Below are 18,668 nucleotides of genomic sequence, written 5' to 3' on the forward strand. Positions count from 1 at the left end.
ACCTGCTAACGCAGTAAGCATCCAGAACCAGACATTCAGCGCACTCCTGACTTGAAAATAATGAAGAGGCCGAAAGGTCAGAAGGACGGCTCCTGGCCTACCCTGTTAGTCTTCTGCACCACACTTTCAATGGCTCAGCAGTTCCAACAAGCTGGACTCACCAGACCAGCAAAATGTGACATTTATTATTTTTAGAATGACCTCAACAAAATTTCCCTGTGCTAGATTTTATGTATACTGTTTATGTGTGCCAATTAATCCGTACTGAACCATTCATTCACCCGTCATTCATTCGTCATCCATTCACTATTCGCTCGTTCATTCAGCACAACTGCTGAATACCTGGGCAACCTCTAGGAATGGAGGACACCGCGTGCTCAAGATAGACAAAGGCCTTGGTTTTGACAGTGAGTGAGTCCCCACACTGAGGCAGATGGAGATAAGGGCGACAGAGACATGAGCGGCAGGATGTGAGAGGGGTGAGAATGCATCGAGAAGGTGTGCTGTTTGGATGGTGTGATTCAGAAGGGTTTTGAGAGTCTTATATTTTAGCAGAGAACTGTACGAGAAGATAGACTCAGTAATACTGAAGAAAGATCTGTATCTGTCTCAGAGGAAACCAGCAGCAGCAGCAGCAGCAAAAGCCTCCTTTGGGAGATTTGAATCAGAATATTTACAGGTGAGTTTATTAGTGTCTATTCAATCCACATGGTCTTTTAAAAGAAACATCAACAAGTATATGGAGCATTCATGGGTTCATGCTACAACTGACTGTCATGACTAGATTTCTTTATAACTCAAAATTTCACAGTCACACCAACCACATTCATATCAAAAGGATTTCATTCAGGGGGAGACAGCATGTAACAACCATGTGAGAAGGGCATGACTGATGGGTTAGGTCCAACTAACTTCATTTTCTTTTGCACTGGACTTCCATTTCTTAGAATAATGATTAATTCTCAAATCTTAGTTTGTCCCGGGGAACTTGCTGACATGCTTATTTGTATATATAGCTGCCAAGAGATTCTGATTCAGTCAGTACAAGTGAGGTACAGCAATGCAGGTTTTCATAAATCCCCAAACCTCCTGATTCTGATGCAGGGGTCACACCCTGAGCCACTGTGTCTTGGACAAAGAGAGACAGAGAAAGCCCATTCTAAAAGGAAAAAGAAAGCATTGAATGTTACAGCCTTCTGATGATAATTTTTTGCTTTATTTGAACTATCATTTATTGCCATGCTAGGCCACTTATTTTACTAAGTACAATAAAACAGGTCTATTCTGTTTTTTATAGGCCCTAGTTATAATTTTTAAGCCTCTATGCTCTATGATCTATAATATCAACTTACTGCAATTCTACTTGCTTTTATGAAAAAGTAAATTTTTGCATGTTGTTCTTTTGCAATATTAGCTTGTTAAAGACTTACTATCATTCAATCAGTCTCTTCATATTTGCTATTCGGTTTCAAATGTTTATTTGCAAAGAAAAAGATGGAGAAAAAGAATGACACAGCAGTAGTCATGAGGTGTTGCATAGCATGTTTGTTGACAAGCAACAGAGAAACAACATTTCATTTCTGAGAAGAATTATCTTCAGAAGAAAAACAAACTAGAAATTTCTATGAAGGAAAGTCTAAAGTGGAATCTAGGAATTTATGCTTTTAAAAGATTGTACAATCTGTACAATTGTACAGTCTGTAATCCCAGCACTATGGAAGACTGAGACAGGAGGATTGCAGCTGTGAACCCAACCTGGCCAACTTGGTGACTTAACTGCACTCTGTCTTAAAATAAAATGTGAAAAAAAAGGGCTGGAATGCAGCTCGGTGTGAAGGCCTTAGCTTCCATCTCCAGAACCAAGCTTGGGGAAAAACAAAACAAAAACCTTGCAAAATCAGTTCATGCGCTGATAATTACTGATAGAACGACTTCTGCGAAGGGTAGAAGGGCACTTTTCCAGAGAAGTGGGGATCCTGGAGAAGAAGCAGATCTTTTCCTTGCAAGCCCCCAGCTCAGCTCACCCTCTGCTGGATGCCCTGACCCCAGGGGTCAACAGGTTGGCATCAGCAAGCTGTGGGACCAGCCAGCACGGCCTGTGCAGGCAGGCAGCCTCCCTGTGGGAGAGGTCATGGTCTTGCAGTGGTTACTTTGAGGACTTTGCATCTCTTAAAAGCCTGACCTGATGTCTAGTATCACTAAGCTCTAGGAAAATAAGTGATATCAGCATATCATCATGTTTACAAACACAAAAACTAAACGCTGTGTTGATTAGTAGTATCATCTCATAAAGGAAAGCTGATGAGAGATGCAACTGCAATACCTTAGATCTAACGACCACCTCATTTGACCTCAAAGGAAAGCACAGAAGGAATGCCACACTCACTCTGCTGCTTCAGAAATGTGTCTCAGAGAGCAAGCAAACTGGATCCTCCCCTCTCAGCTCTGCACACCGCAATTTACTGTTCTCGTTTTGTATTTTTGCTTCTGACTTGAGTCAAATTCTAAAAGCTACCCACTACTCTTCTACTAACTTAGCATTTGAAGGACTCCAAAGTATTTCCCTGTGACTTCAAAGCCAAGTTCATGACCTGAATTTCATTTGCAAGTGAGCACTAATTCACCGAGTTCATCTGACATCATAGTTCACTCTGTTAGATGTAAAAATATACTTTGGGTTATATTTACTTTTTTATTATTCTCTTTAAAATAAAAAAAATACAATGGTGCCTTGGTTCACGAACTTGATTCTTTCCCAGATCCTGGTTGCCACCGAGTTGGAGAGAAGTGAATCAAATTTAATGGTTAGGTTCAATGTAGACCTTATGGGGAAATTTGATTTAATTCTCTTCCAGTTTGGTTTGCAACCAAAATCACAGAGAAAACTGAGTTCGTGAACAGGGGCACCAGTATATGTGGGCACATTTCCCACATAGGCTAAGAGCCATATTTTAGATGGATGTTTGGAGGGAAAATTATTAATTGGTATGAATTCAATGATAAAATTGTTGTGTAGCCTAATAATTTCACTGTGATGATATAAAATGGTTTACAATCACTCAATTTTATAAGGAAGACATGCCCTCCTAGTTCATCCTGCCATGAGTCCTGGGTTTTCATATTTGATGCTGACTTTTGTTGCTGTCATTAAAGCCTTGCCTACTTATGTCATCTCTGGCAGTGTACAAAACACAGTAGCGTTGGTTGCTGTAGTTTCCTGGCTGAGTTTTCCAATGCCATTGTACATTATTATGTTTGTGTACATAATTATGATTTACTATAATTATGAACATGCGCATGATGGGGCATACATGCATGACTGTCCCACTGGGCAGCTTGTATCACCTGATGGAACAGTCATCCATGTACACTAGTGGTTCAAGACAAAAGGAATGAGTTAAACATCCTCACTGTAATCTCTTGTGATCCAAGTACGTTCCAGTGAGAATAACGTAACAGCCAAAATCACTACGTAGGACACAGAGTAACTGGGTCCCTGGGATCTCGTCCCTTGAAAGGCACATGTCCCTTGCTTGTTCTTGTTCTTTCTAACCACAAGCATTTCTTCCCAAGCTTTTAGGAAAACAAGCTTCTTTTGTTCAACTCTTTCTGCTAGAGGCAGGCATTTGGAAAAGGCAGGAGCAGAGGTAATGGGCTAGAACGAGTAATGTAGAATCTAGTAACTTTGCATACACAGGATGAACCATTTCCTTTCTTATTTTCAGCTGGTCTCTTCCTTGCCTATCAAGGAAATGGATGGTATATCATATCACAACTCATACTCAGCTCCAATTTAATGGGGAGCTTGTGGAGTTATTTGTCTAAAACACCCCTGGTACAGCGGAACACACAAGGTCAACAGCGGTGGTGTGGGGCCTGTCCCCCAGTAGCTGCTTTTGCTTTCTTATCTCAGGGCTGGTAGACAGTAGCTCCAAGTGGAGCCGGCATGGTGTTCCGTGTTTTTCAAATGCCATGCACACAGGAATGCCCTGATCGGAATTCAGGTTCTGCCTCAGGAGCTGCGAGGCTGGGCCTGAGGTTGTGCTTCTCTAACAAGCTCTCAGGTGAAGCTGGTGCTGCATGCCTGTTCTGAGGAGCCCGGAGCTGCAGGGCCAGCTGTAAATATGTATCTGACTGCCAAAGGACTTCTGTTTTGGCGCCTGTCAGAGGCCTGGAGGCAGAGATACTGGTGCCATAGTCTCCCTGCCATCCTGAGCGAACAAAAGTAACGTCAGTAAAGGCACAGGCCAAAGTTCAGCTGGGTGCTGGTCACGCAGGTGGGGGCTCAGCACGGGCTCAGCCGCCCAGCTCAACTCACACACTCTGTGCCGGCCATCATGACACATGTGAGCCTTCTGGGGTTGCTCCGGAGATGCTGACCTTAGCTCCAGGAGGCCAAGCCCACCCCAGGGCGCCACCAAGGCACCACTCAGCAGGCTGACCAGAGCAAGAGTCACTTCCGGGCGGGGGAGGGTTTTCCCATCAACAGGACGGACTTCAAAACATGGGTGGCTCGCCACATTTCTGCTGTGATTCCAGTGTTTCTCTAGGGACTCTGGCAAAGTGAGTATCTGGAGTCCCTAAATTGCCACAGTGCACACAAAAAAGCTAAGCTTCGTATTTCTCTGCCCTGAGATATAATGTGTGCATACATCTGGGAGAGTTTTGGAAAAATTTTTGAGGTGAGGATCTCACTCTAAACCAGGACTTCAAGAAATGAGTCCAGGGAAGGGGACTGTTCAGTCACTCTCCAGATGCCTATATTAAGTTACCTAGCTTGGAACATCTGAGTCAGGTCTGAAAACATGGGGCAAGATGTAAGAGCTGAAGAAGTACATGTCAAAGTTTAGCCCTTGGCAGGCCCTGTAAGCCAAGGATTGAGAACGGCCCCAGGAATATCCAGTTTGGGATGTGGAATGGGGGACTCCCCTTCGGAGACTTGGTTTGTGAAGTCTGAAGGAAGGTTAAATACCTCTGAGGGCAGCAAAGGAAGGCAGAAGCTGGGTTTTGTCCTCAGTTTGCTGCACTCCAGGCCGCAGTCAGCCTCTTGCTGGAGAGTCCCCAGGAGCTGCAGGCTGCAGCCGTGCACAGAGGGCAGGGCATATCCTGCCTGTCCCTGCTCACTTACCTTCCACGGGTCTCTGGAAAGGGCCTTTGGGCTGCATCAGATGGCTCATCTGGGGAAGCAACTGTTCTGGGGCTGGAGGGTATCCTCTGTTCTACTCTGGGTGTGTACGCAGGGATGGAGTCAGAGCTGTGATAATCGTGTGTATACTGTGAACTCGGGAATCTTTGTTCAAACAGCTTCAGGTAGAACCTGGTACCATGCTACCCAAGCATCCCAAATCCTTCTCGGCAAGACTGGGTGGAATTAAGGGGGTGGGGGTCAATTTTGAATTATAATGTCTTTGTGGAGAAGGACAGATAATTACATTTAACACTTGTGGTTACAGTCGACCTCTGTGTGTGAAGCAGTCTAATAGGTGAAGATAACTTTTACTTGGAAGGGGCTGGTATTTAAATTTAAAGCCCATCTCCTTTCTGGCTGGAGTAGACCAAGAGTTTTGTTCCCTACTATCTTCTTAAGGCCCTAGTGAATTATGGGAGCAAAGCTATCTACTATTTGGTGCTTTCCCAATTTAGCTATTTACTATTTACCCCAATTTTTAATGGTCAGTCTCATATTTATACAGATTCTCTTCTTTATCAACTGGGGGATAAAATTCAACAAGTGCCATTTTATTTCTCAACAGCTGCTTCTCTACAACATCTGAATAGTGCATCTGGAGCCTGGCTTCCAGACCTAATTATTACTGATAATGATGGATATTTCCAGGGAAAGAATCCAGATCATGGTGCTCCTGGTCCATCTTTTCTGTTGTTATTGTACTGAGATGGAAATAGGACCGACAGACAGGCAGGCAGGCTGACGTTTCCGAGGAGCTCATTCTACTTTCCAAAATGCTGAGTGCTGGAGGAACTGAAGCCGTTTTCCTGTTTGATTATGTGGCTTCAACCCAAGGGCGAGGGTGAGATTCTCAACGTATGGACAAGGAGTAAGCTTTTGCCAGACAAAAATAGGCTTCAGCATGTAGTTTTCCTCGCAAACTTTGTTGCAGCATTTTGAAAAACTATGTCAACTAAGATGTTTTGCACGTCAGCAGCCTAAAGGAGAGGCTTTTTACTCAGATTACTTTAGATCTACCATTGATAGACTGCACAGATCACCTTTTAAAATTTGGACAGTTAGCTCCAAAAATGAAAAGTTAAAAAGCATTATCTCTGTATCATTTCTCTGTAGCTCTATTTTGCAACGATACCCACAGAGTAGCCTTTGCAATCATTCCAGAAGAAAATGATAGCATTAATGCTCAACAAAATTTAAAGGGAGGAAATGACAAATAAACTGCTGAATTGATTGATCATTTTCTATATTTACATTTTATAACTTTTCTACAGCAACATTTTACTAATTTTTATTATTTTGCTCAACATAAAATTTAGCACATATAAAAAGAGTTTAAGATGATAGGAATTCTACTGTATAATAAACAGTTCTGGGAAGATTAAATTTTCCTTGGATTCTTTTCATCTTAAGAATTTTAATATCTGTGTATGTAGATGTGCATTTTAAAGCTCTATTTGTTGCTGGGGTATGTACTCATAACTGTCACTGAATAGTGGTTATGGCCATTAGAACATTAATTCCCTACTATCATACACACTAGATGAGGTCAGTCTATAGCTGAAATTTTCCCAGCCATTTCTCAAATGCCATCTTTATCCAAGGAAGTCAGGATGAAGCCATCAACTGGGACAGTATGCAGTGATGCGAGCATGCTCCCGCAGCACAGAACCTCAATCTGGGTTGACTCTTCCGGTCACAAAAACTGCAACACATTTGTAAGAATATGAGCAGTGTGAAGGATGCTGCTTATACGTGGCATCAGTCAGGTGACCTGACTGCCGGGGGCTGACTGTTTGCATCTCTCTCCTGTTCTTATATAATGGTACTGAGGGAAAGGCTCTGAGGAGTCAGGGATGCAGAGCTCTCAGAATAGGGTTACTTACAGAAGGGGCCCCAGAGAGAGCCCCTGCCCTTCTACTACATGAGGGCACAGCAAGACAGGCTGGGGACCAGAAAGTGGCTCTCTCTCAACAAACGACCTACCAGCACCTTGACCTTGAATTTCCCAGCCTCCAGAGTGGTGGGAAGGAAATTTCTGTTGTTTAAGAGTTTCACAGCTTATGATATTCTGTTACAGCAACACAAAAGGACTGAGACACAGACATGCAATTGTTTGTGGCATTGTAGAAGGTTGTGCAGCACTTGAGAAGACCTGAATAAGTGTGTGTGTGTGTGTGTGTGTGTGTGTGTGTGTGTACGTGTGCACATTTCATCCTTAAGAGACATCACACTGACTTCCCTTTTCCACATGAACTGCTGCAGAGAAGCTTATTTCCTAAGGGAGGATTTGATTGCATCAACATGTTGCCAGTCCATACACGGAGAGCTGACATTGAATTGAGGAGCATCAAGACATGTAGCTGATTCCAGCTTCAGGGTGAGATCACCCTATTTAGTGACCTAGTGGCTATGCATCCATGGACCATCCCCCACCCCAAGAAACACACACAGTACACTGGGGGAGACGTGCAGATGCCGGGGCTGGGTGTTGTCTGTCCTCATGACCTCTTAATTCTTCATCCCTGCTGCTTGCTCTGTGAGACGCCATCCCCAGCTTTCTAGGTCTGTGTGAAAAAGATAACGGAGCCCTAAAGAAGACAGAAAACCATTTTCCAGACTCATGAAGCTCCGAGGTCAGGGAGAAGGCTTTTTCTCTTATAGATTTTCAATACTCATGGAGCCAATTTTTTCTGTTAGCTGTTGCTAATTTATAAACATTTTGCTCACTTTAGGGAAATTCTGCTACCTCCTTTTATTCTCACTTCCGTGTGTATTAACAATGACATTTGGATATTGATGGGCTATAAGCATTTCATCTTCTAGCTAGCTTGACCAGAGTCAGCCAAAAACACTGTTTAAATTTCCTGAATGATGCACGGTGAGGGCTTGGAAATCTGCAGGGGTCTCATGTGCTGCCCTGGAGGAACCCACATGCCCACTAATTTAAATGCTCCTTTCCTTTTAATTGCAGGAAAACAATGGACACTTTTTCCTTTGTATTAAAGTTCAGTGCTCTTGTGTAGATGGGACAATAAATATATTATGTAGCTCTTTTTGGGATTAGCCTTTAGAGATTTCAGACATTTCAATTTTATTTAATCTAGTGTGAATGTGTGTGTGTGTGTGCGTGCATGCATGCAAATATTTTAGCAGCGATGTTCTACTGACTTTAAATTCAGAGGCAAGCACCCTAGACTGAAGAGTAACCCCACCCTGCTCCAACACGCACCACATTTTGCCCAGTACGGGGTGCTAGGACCCAGCTGTGGAGCAACAATCCTGGCAGTCAATCAGCACAGGGCTGTATGTGTCTGTGTCTCCCTCTTCCCATCCTGTGGTTTGTCAGTCTACATGGCATAGATAATCAGTTCCCACTAGCATACTGGATGCTTCCTCCCGCCTGTGTTATCTGCAGGCTTGGAGAAAACAAGACGGCTTTTCTGAATTTACCACCAGCACACCATGGCTCTGTTTACCATGTAACCCATTTCTCAAAGGGAAAAAGATCTCCCCTGGGAGTTGGTTCATTTATGGGGTCCCCAAATTAGTCCTGGGTTAACTCTTTCCTCACCCTCACATCTGTTTCTGACATCACACACATTCCCGGGACCCTCAACTAAGTCAAACATAAAAAGCTTATATGAACTTCTAGATGATTTAGTCCTTCCAAAAAAATGGACCCTTACTTTTAAAAATACCATGGGATGATGTGTGGTATGTATGTGGTCTTCACCTTTGGGTCATGTTTGGAGATGCTTTCAGAGGCAGGGCTTGGAGGAGTACAAGCTGATTAGATTACTAGATGCACTGACTTGGCAGCGATTAATGTGGTTGTTGGGGAACCCAGTTAGTTCTTGAGAGAAAAGTTGCTAAAATAGGCCCCTGACTCTCTCTGCCTTCCCGTCTCATGTGACCTGTCCTCTCATCACGACTGCTAGGTAGTGACCCAGCCACAGGGGTCATCAGAAGACAAAGGAGATGTGGTCATCACACCTGGATCTTCAGCCTCCAAAACTGAGCTAACTAAACCTGTTTTTTCTTCATAAGTAGCTAACTTCAGGTATTTTGTTATAGCAATAGGCAATGAACTAATGCAGGCAAAATATTTGATCTGAGAAAACTCAATGCCTCTGAATGTAGTCAGACCTCCTTGGCGTTGGTTCAAAAGATCAAAACTTCACATTAGATTCAGCCTTAATATCCCTGGAGCTTGGATCACCACATCAAACCCAACAGGGTTCAGGGATCCTTTACATATTCATTTATGATGAGTACAAAACTCACTCCAGTGTTCCCTCATTTCTATTTGCACTGGTAACAAATGCAGTCTATTAAACCCAACTGGAGTGCTGCCTTCCTCCAACAATGCTTCCTTTTCCACCTGGATGTCCCTTTCCCTCTTGAGAGTCCTTTGACCCTGATCCTCTCTCATGGTCCACATCGTGAGTACATGCTACAGGCAACCTCTTGGTTGATATCACTCCTACCCTCCTTCCAGGCAGATAAGTTGCTTTGAGGGTTAATTTTTCTTCTATTTGAATTCCCATTGGAGCCTCATATTATGATTGTCCATAGTTAGCACAGTCATAATTTATAGAGTTCTCTAACAAGTGGGCCACTTAATAAACAATGGGCAGACACAGTCTCATGGTCCTTGTAAGACCATGGAGAATCATCACAGTACTGTCAACCCCGCTACAGGGCAAGCAGTCTCTGAGGAGGCCCCTTTTGTTCCCCAGCAGGTCAAGTGTGATTTTCCTCCAGATCCTCTACGCCAGCTGCTCTCCTTGCCTCAGATGCCTTTCCACCCACCCACATGCTGTCCTCTCGCCTTTCCAATGTCGGCTCAAATGTCATCTTGCCATGACACTTGACCTCCCTGTCCCCCCATCTTTCTCCCTGACCTCTTCTCACCATTTAGCATCTTACCTGTACTAGAACCTGAACTCCAAAGAGCACCAGGGCTCTGGATTCTGATATTCACAGGGAAGTGTCCAGCCCTTAGAAGAGTGTCTTTGAGCATCTCAAGGTGCTCAGTAGATGCCTGCTGACCTAACCCAAACCAGCACAGGTAATGAACACAAGAAGTGATGAACCAAGATGACCTCTCACACTTGTGCTGCCCTGACACTCCCAACTACCAGCTTTTGAATTGCTCGTGAAACTCACTGGACTACAGCATGTGTTTCCCCTCATCTGCAATGAACACATTCATTCTTTTTTTTGGATTTTTTCTGTCCTTGACAATGGAATTAGCCAGACATACTGGGACTTGCATCAGCATTCACAATCATCAACTTCCTCATGCCCAGTCCTCTTTCCCTTTTTCCTAGCCTGCTTCCCATTAGCTTTTCCCCCAGGGCTTCTCTTTACTATCCTGCTAGTTGGAATATGTTGTTTTTTGGATACCATTTCCTCCTTTTATTTTATGCTGTTATTTACCTGTGGTATAGCCTCCAAATACTCTATCTTTCTAAGACAGTGTGCAGAGGAGATGAATTTTCTGAGTCCTTGCAAGTCTAACAATATTAGATTCTCCCTTTACGATGGAAAATTGGCTATGTATGGATTTAGGTTGAGAATTACTTCCCCTCTGAGCATGAGAGCAGCGTCTCATTCTCTACTATCCAGTATTATGACTGCCAAGTCAGGTAGAGTCTGTTTTATTTCTCTCAATAGACTTTAGGGTCTTCTTTTATCTTGGTGCTTTGAAATTTCATGATGTGGAATAAGAAATGTTGCCTACTGCAAGCAGAGGGTGTTTCCTTCGAAGGCATGTGCACGCAGCTCTGAGGAGTTCTTTCCTATGACTTCTTTGATAATTGCCTCTCCCCACTCTTTCTGAGACTGGTAATCCGTTAGCTCTCAGAGACTTGTTCTTTACGGCTTTTTTGGCATTATTCTCATATTTTATGTCTCTTTTCTTTTATGTTCTAAATTCTTAGTGATTTCCTTAACAATTTCCCAGTCATTCCATCATATTTTTAGCTTTGGTAGTTATATTTTTACAACCTAGAAAGATTTTCTTGTTCTTTGATCCTTTCACATACCATCTAGCTTTTATTTAATGAATTCAAGATCTTCCTAAATCCTCTTCAATACTGAGTCTAAAGGTTTTGCTTATTTCTTTTAATTTCTTCTATCCCAGAAATTATCTGTGTTTCTTCTGAGACATGATTTATTTCTCTGTTTTCGTCTCTCCTTTTCATGCCACTGATTCTTTCCCATTCCTCAGTAATCCCTGTGCATTTGTCATATCTGAAGAGGAAAAAAAACCAGAGGCAGCTTTTTTTCACAGTGTGAACAGAAGTGTTTCCCACTAGGCATTGTCCCTAAGTTAGTTTGTGATGGGAAGGGACACATGTGCAGACTGACTGTTCCCCAAGAGTGCCATGCAGGAGAGAAATCCACTCTACACGGTTCTGAGGAAAACTGTGCAGGGAGTCTTCTGAATACAAGCTTCTGAGGTGGGCGCTGGGGCCCAGAGCCTAGGCCAGTGGGAATACAAGGGATCTCTGTGGCTGGGAGAGCTCCCTAGTAAGTTCTTTCAAATAGAGTGCGGGACCTCCAGTTGACAGGGAGTCTTCCACCTTTGCAAGAAGGTTAAGATAGTGATCAGCATCCTAGGTTTACCACAGTGTAACTAGTAAATCTCACCTGGGGTTTTTCTTGGTCTTCTTTTATTTATTTATTTGTTTTTTTCCGGCACCAGGAATCGAACTCACAACCTCACCGCTGAGCTAAATCCTCAGCCCCCTTTTCTTGGTCTTTTCTTAAGTAGGTACATGTGCATGTATTTTATTTTAAGTGATGGTGGAGGGTATCTAGTGCTTGAGAGAGCAGAATGTGCATGCAAACTGTTCAAGAGCTTATCTACGGGCACTTGGGAGACCAACTCCAGGGAATGAGGTTTAAAGGGGCAGCAGAGCCAGGTATCACATTGCTTTTTGTCCCAGGAACTGTGTTAAACAGATTTCTTCATTACTTGTGCAAGTGATGCTCTCTTTGAGAGCCTGATACCTGAGACTGCAAAGCTTTCATTCAGAAATAGGCATTTTTTGCTTTCCTTCCTTCAAACAGGTACACATGGAAGTCCTAACCACTCAATGGGTGGATCTGAAATTTTCAAATATTCAGAATCAGTGCTTTATAAAGCATGCTCAACTGTAAACAGTGAGCATTAACTAAGCATTAGACACTGAGCATTAACCACAGGCCTTGACTAAATACTTTTCCATATTAGGCCAATTTTAATTGAAATCATTAGCTAAGAATGTATATTTTATTGGTGTTATTTTATGTCAAAGTAAGCTTCTGGTGTTTGACACCTTCCATTTTTATAACCCAGACTTCTATTTCTAACAGGATTAGTTTTGTTCTAAACTCAGAAAGTAAAAGCACATTATTTTCTTCAGCACAGTGAACAAACTTTGGTACTAGTGTAGTCACACTCAGTAGGGTACTAGCACAGTTTTGAGATGCTTGTGCTTTCTTTAAAACCACTTATGATCTCAGTAAGTTAAAATCTTGTATTGCAGTTCTTTGTCCTTGATGTTTCCCTACCTGGACATGAAGATACGCTCTTTCTGGTCATGTATCATGTACATTTACCAGCACGGGGACTCTGGACTCATAGAGAACTAGGTTCAAATCATATCCCTGTCACTTCCAGACAAGGAGCTCTGGGCAAGGAATGTCTCATTAATGAACCTTGGCTTTCAGTCTGTGGGATGGGTATAAAACTTATACTTGCCCCACTAAGTTGTTTGAGAGATTGTGTGAGATAAAAAGTGCAGTGTCTGGCACAGTGCCTGCACAGAGGAAATGCTTTATAGTGCAATATGTTTGCTCAGCATAATTTTATTTATCATTAATATTTAATATATTCATCCCATAAAATAAATAAATTTAACTCTTAGTTTATGAAAACTGAAATTCAGCAACCCATTGGTCAGAGCAATGTAAAAACTGCATTGTGTTTCCTTTCTTGGTCTTCCTCTTCCTCTACTGTTCTTAAGTGGTCATGGTTGAACATGTGGGAGTTTTAATAACTTCATCTGGGAGGAGAGAGAGGCAACATCAATAGTTCTCTGTTTCCCTTTGTACATCCATCCTCCAGCAGCTGCCAGAGCAGTGTGTAGCATGCATATAAGATCACGCCACTGGTGTGCTGGGAAGAGGACATGACAAGCCCTTCACGGTGGGCCCCGCTGCCCATGTCTCTCTCAGTATTCTATCCACACCACCACTGCTCAGCTTTGCTCGAAATGCTGACTTGCTAGCTGTTTTCGAGCCACCATTTGCTATGTCCACATCTCAACTTTTTGTGTTTGTCCTGGCTACATTTCTCACTTGTTCCTATATTATGGCTCAGCTTTGGCACCGCCTCCCCAAAGGAGGCAGGCTGGGCACACAGGGCGTCCTTCTAAGATGCCCCTTATGGACCCTCCTATCATAACTAAATTCTTCCTCATTCCACACTGAATTCAGAACACAGGGATCATGGCTCCTTATCTTTGTGTGGCCAACACAGAAACTTGCATGTTTGGGGACTTGGTAAATTTGCTTGACGTTTAGAGCAGAAGTGGACGACTTTTTCCATGTACACGATGAATGTTTTTAGTGGTGTTGCTGTGGCTGCTTCAATGGCTTGAGTCAATTTAGAGCACTTGCTTTGGGTAGTCATTTTAAATTATGGGAAGAACCAGGGTCTCTCCACGTCAGATCCAGTGGATAAGGCAGATGTGACCATCACAACATTTTCATTTGAAAGAAATTGCCATAAATATTTAAAATTGATTCAAGACATTAAAGCAGCCATGATGACAGTCACGAAAGAGCACTTCCAGAACTGCTTCAGAGAGTGGCAAGAATGATGGGATAAGTGCGTTTAAGGCAAGGATGTGTATTTTGAGGCAGATTCATGGCTATTTTGAGGCAGATTCATGGCAATATGTCTTTTATTGTAATAAATTTTAAAAATTTCATTTAATCATTGATGATCTGTTTTGATCACGCCTAGATATTACCTGATCTTATGTTCAAAACAGTAAAAGTAAATACTACTCTGACCTCCTTTATCAGGGAAAAAATTCAGGTTGGTAGGTAACATGTCTAAGGTTAGGAAGTACTGGGTAATGCACCCAAGAAAGAAGAGCTGGGTTTCCATTCAGGCACTACTGCGTAATGATAACAGTGGTATTTGAAAGGAAAAGAAAAACTATGTGAGATCTTTGGCCTCTGGTGAGTGCATATGTGAGAAATTATACTTTTCTAAATTTAATCTCTACTTTGGTGTTTTCCCAGAGAAGTAGAACCCTGCAGTCTCTGGGCAGACTTCAGAGAGTTCGGCTGCCAGTCAGATTTAGGAGAAAACGCAGATGTGTATGTCCTGACCTTTGCAGCTGGTGATGAGAATCCTCAGACAGAATGTGTCAGGTCTGGAAATGCTCATAGCAAAACAAAACCTTGAAAAAACTTCTTCGACTACATGTCCAGCTCTGCTTGTCATACACACTCTGATTGTGACAGAACACCATCACTCATCCAAAATTTAGATTTTGCCCACTACTGCAAAGCTGCCCAGTGCCCTTGGCAGCTGGCCCCATCTCAGTCAACGAGCGCTCCATTCTGCTGTGGGATTAGTGGCGTCCTTGTGTCCTTGCTCTCTGGCCATGATCACCTAGCCCATGAGGAAACTCCACTGACTCTATGACATACACCAACATTACACAGCTTTGCATCACCTCCACTGTGATCCTGTAGACCCCTCGCCCGATCACCTCTTGCTTAGATTATCGCCATCACACCAATTTACATTCTTGCTTTTGCCTTTAATATTGAAAGTCTGTTCTCAATACAGCAGCCAGAGTAAACCTGAGACTGTCACTCTCTGCTCCAGCCCTTAGATCCCTGCCAGTGTAGCAAAGCTAGTGTCCTCATGTCCCTATCAAGACTTGCAGGGTCTTCGTGATCTGGCTCTCCACCTCCACCCCACTGGCCAACCCACTGACCTCACAGTGTGGCTTGTCCTTGACTGTGCATCCCCAGGGCTCAGTCTGTAAGCCTCTCAACTGGCTCTTCCTGTGTCTCAGAACATCCATTCTCCAGATACCCATAGGGCCGGCCGGCTTACCTTTTCAAAACTAACTGAAAAGTCAGCTTCTAACTAGGGCTTCCCTTTGCCCCCCTACCCAAAGTATTTATTATTACCACTATTATTATTATTGGTGGTAGGGATTAAACACAGGACCTTTCTCATACTAGGCAGGTGTTTGCCACTGAGTTCTCACTTTATCTGGAGACAGGGTCATGCTAAATTGCCCAGCCTGGCCTTGAATTTGAGATCTTGCTTCAGGCTCCTGAGTAGATGGGATTAAGGCATGCACTACCTTGCTGGCTGGAAGTATTTATTCTGATGATTTTTTTCATCCTGTCCATTTGAAATAAAAACAGGGATTACAGTTGGTATCCTATCTCCAGGGTCTAAATCAGTGGTAGTACACAAGAAATACAAAATAAATTATGATGAAATGAACTGATTATTAGTGAAAGTGGCTAGCCTGTGTTTACACTTCCTAGTTATCAGTGACAAGTCTTTCAAAACCCTTTAAATCCAAAAACTACTTTTCAATCTTGTTTCAAACTTGCTCTTTCTATGAACAAACCAAGAGGCTATGAATGCTGCGATGCCTGGAATGGTATCAAGGGCGTAGAATCAGGTGTGGAGTCCTAAAGCTCCAAGATTCCTGGCCTCCCAAACTCTAAAGCTCCCCTCCTGTTCCTCTCCTGAGCCACAGATTTGCTAAATGGGACACACAAGCTTATGGGAACCAACTGTTTACTCACCATTGTAGAATAACCTCAAGCTCAAAAATACCAGGAGCAATTTGTGAAAAAAAGATTTAAATGAATATTTAAAGGCATGCATGTTAAACAAATGCATTCAACATTAAAAGTAACCATTGCAGCTCTAAAATTAAGATTCTTCAAAGGCATGTTGATTTTTGTTTCCTCTCAACAGGTAGTAAAATCAAGTAGTGGCAGAAACGATCGAGGAACAAACGGAAATGTGGAGGAAAATGAAGGCCCAAGGGAATGTGTTAGCTAACTGGAATTCTCTTTCTGGCCAAAAGCTTCCTTACCCTTAACGAACTGTTGTGGTTTGTGTCTAGATGTCCCCACAAAGCCTCATGTGGTCATAAGTGGGGCTTTTTCAGAAGTGGCTGGATCTAGGGTGTGTGATGCTGGGAGTGATACATGGTGCAGTGCTAGGATCGAGGGCACTAGGATTAAGGTGTGAGTGCTACCTGCCTCGAGTAGCCTGAATAAGTTATAAGGGATAGAAAGAGCTGTGGCTGGCCCTTGTTACTTTGTTACCTCCTGCGCACCACAAACTTTGCTTTCTGCGATGGCCGTCTGTCATGCCACCCTGCCTTGGAGTTAGTTCATTATGAACTGAAACCTTTACACACTGTGAGCTAAATCAAGCTTTCCCCTTTAACTTTGGACGTTGGGTATTTTGTCTCAGAAGACACCACCCAACTGTACACACCTGTGTGGTGTACACACAGATGCACACAGGCACGCATCCCTGCACACATATACCATCCCTCTGAAACATGTGTTACGTGCATTAGAACACCAGCACTTATCCACAGTGCATTCACTCCTAACCCCCTTACTGGAGACATTGGTTTAATGAGCAGCTTGGTTCCTTGCTACTCCATTGCTACTCCTACCACCTCTCCTTTGGACCCGATATATTCGCCACGTGGCCTCCTCCCTTTTCTCACTGAAGTGATATCACGGAACACGCACACATCTACCACACATATCCAGAGGAGGAAGAGCTGGAAGCAAAGACTCTGGATTCCTTCCACCAGGTAAGCGCAGAAAATGAAACTGGATGCCTGCAGCCTCAATTTCCTCTTTGCTTTGGAGACTGAAAGGTGCTATGGGGCTTTCTTCTCTCTGACACTACTGCATCCACCCTCCTTGACACGATCTAGTAATTTATGTCACAAAGGCTTGGTAACCATTTCCTACAACACTCTTCTAACCAGATTGTTACTCCTGACTCCCTGCACGAGAGATACTCTGGTCCGGGTACAAGAGTAGGCATTGGTGACTACTCCCAAAGTCTATGCTACTGGGAGAGACAGAGGAGGAGATTATTTTTAGTTCAGCAAATGCACCTAGCATCATTTCGTGGGCAGCCCACATCCTGGTAAGCCAGACCCTTCACACTGGCAGTTGCTGTGCTGAATTAAAGACACCCTTGGCCACCTGCCTGGTGCCTGCAACAAGTTCCTTTTTTATGCTATTTATCTTCACAGTCATCTATTTGTGTCAAGAAAGGAAACAGGCGCACAGTATCTGTTAGCAGAGTGACACAATTATCAAATATTTCTATAAGGTAACAAATCAGCAGTAAATCCGGGTTATGTATCAGGAGCTTTAGCAGACACAGCATCAGTCTTTCCATCATGGCGTCTGCTTTGAGGTGAGCATGTGATGCCAACAGCAAAGATGCATCAGTTGGTTTGGGCACCAACACAGAAATCTTCTCTCCTAAACTGGTAGAGAAAAGCACCCACGAGCCTCTCCCTCCCTGTCCTAAAGCAGTGAGGAAATTTAAGGGACTGAGCTATTTTTCCACTACTACAGCAACCTATGTAAGTCAAGCGTCTGATCTTCAAAAATTGCTCACTTTTTCTGATAACTGGAGGTTAACCACTAGAGGTGATCACCTAAATAGTGCAATTGTTACTTGCTTTGCCTTTTCTGATACGATCAACAGGTCTGTGTGATTCTTTGCAACATGTGCCTTATTTTTATGGTTTCATCTTCACACCAGAGAGAAAGAGGGAAAACAGGAGAGACTGCAATAAGGCACTCCCAGGGAGCAGTAACTGACAGACACCTTTTGGGAGAGCTAACGAGGCAGTCATTGCAGGGAACCCCTGACACCATCAACAGCCTGTAAATACTGCAAACTGGCCCAGCTGAGGCCCAGCCCGAGCTTTGCGTGCACCCTGGCCGTGTGGACCCAGCCAGCGCGCTCCCCGACCACGCGCCCAGGTGAGCCGCACCAGGTGGCGGCGCCCTTTACCTGCCAGGCTGCCCGGCCGCTGGAGGGTGGCCGTGGCATACAGCTCCTGCGAGTGCTTGCTGTACTGCTCGGACGCGTGGACCAGGCGCTTGGTGGGCGACAGCGTGGCGTAGGTGCCGATGGTCGAGCTCAGCTGGTGGATGGGCGAGGAGGAGATGGTGGACTGCACGGTGGGGGGCGAGGTCACGCGGATCGGGGACAGGCCGGCCGAGGACACGACGATGTTGATGGGCGAGCTGGTGCTGTAGGACTTGGCCAGGCGGCTGGGCGACTGCTTGGGCGAGGAGCCGCGCGGCGCGGCGTAGGCGGCGCCCTCGGGGGCCGAGCCTCCGCGCTGCAGCTTGGTGGGCGACCCGCCCTGGGGCG

The 18,668-nt window shown here is 44.0% G+C and overlaps 1 protein-coding gene across 4 annotated transcripts in view; it reads right to left on the minus strand.

Annotated features, from left to right (window-relative positions):
* Positions 1 to 18,668, minus strand: part of Ctnnd2 (catenin (cadherin-associated protein), delta 2) — a gene marked incomplete at its 5' end in the record, with an annotated part of 372,103 nt that extends 353,435 nt beyond the window's left edge. For all 4 annotated transcript variants that reach the window (XM_013515022.1, XM_013515021.1, XM_013515020.1 and 1 more), the window contains 1 exon segment: positions 18,303 to 18,668.

The sequence above is a fragment of the Chinchilla lanigera genome, unplaced genomic scaffold, assembly GCF_000276665.1.
Source record: "Chinchilla lanigera isolate Chin_1 unplaced genomic scaffold, ChiLan1.0 scaffold00025, whole genome shotgun sequence".
Classification (NCBI taxonomy): Eukaryota; Metazoa; Chordata; class Mammalia; order Rodentia; family Chinchillidae; genus Chinchilla; species Chinchilla lanigera.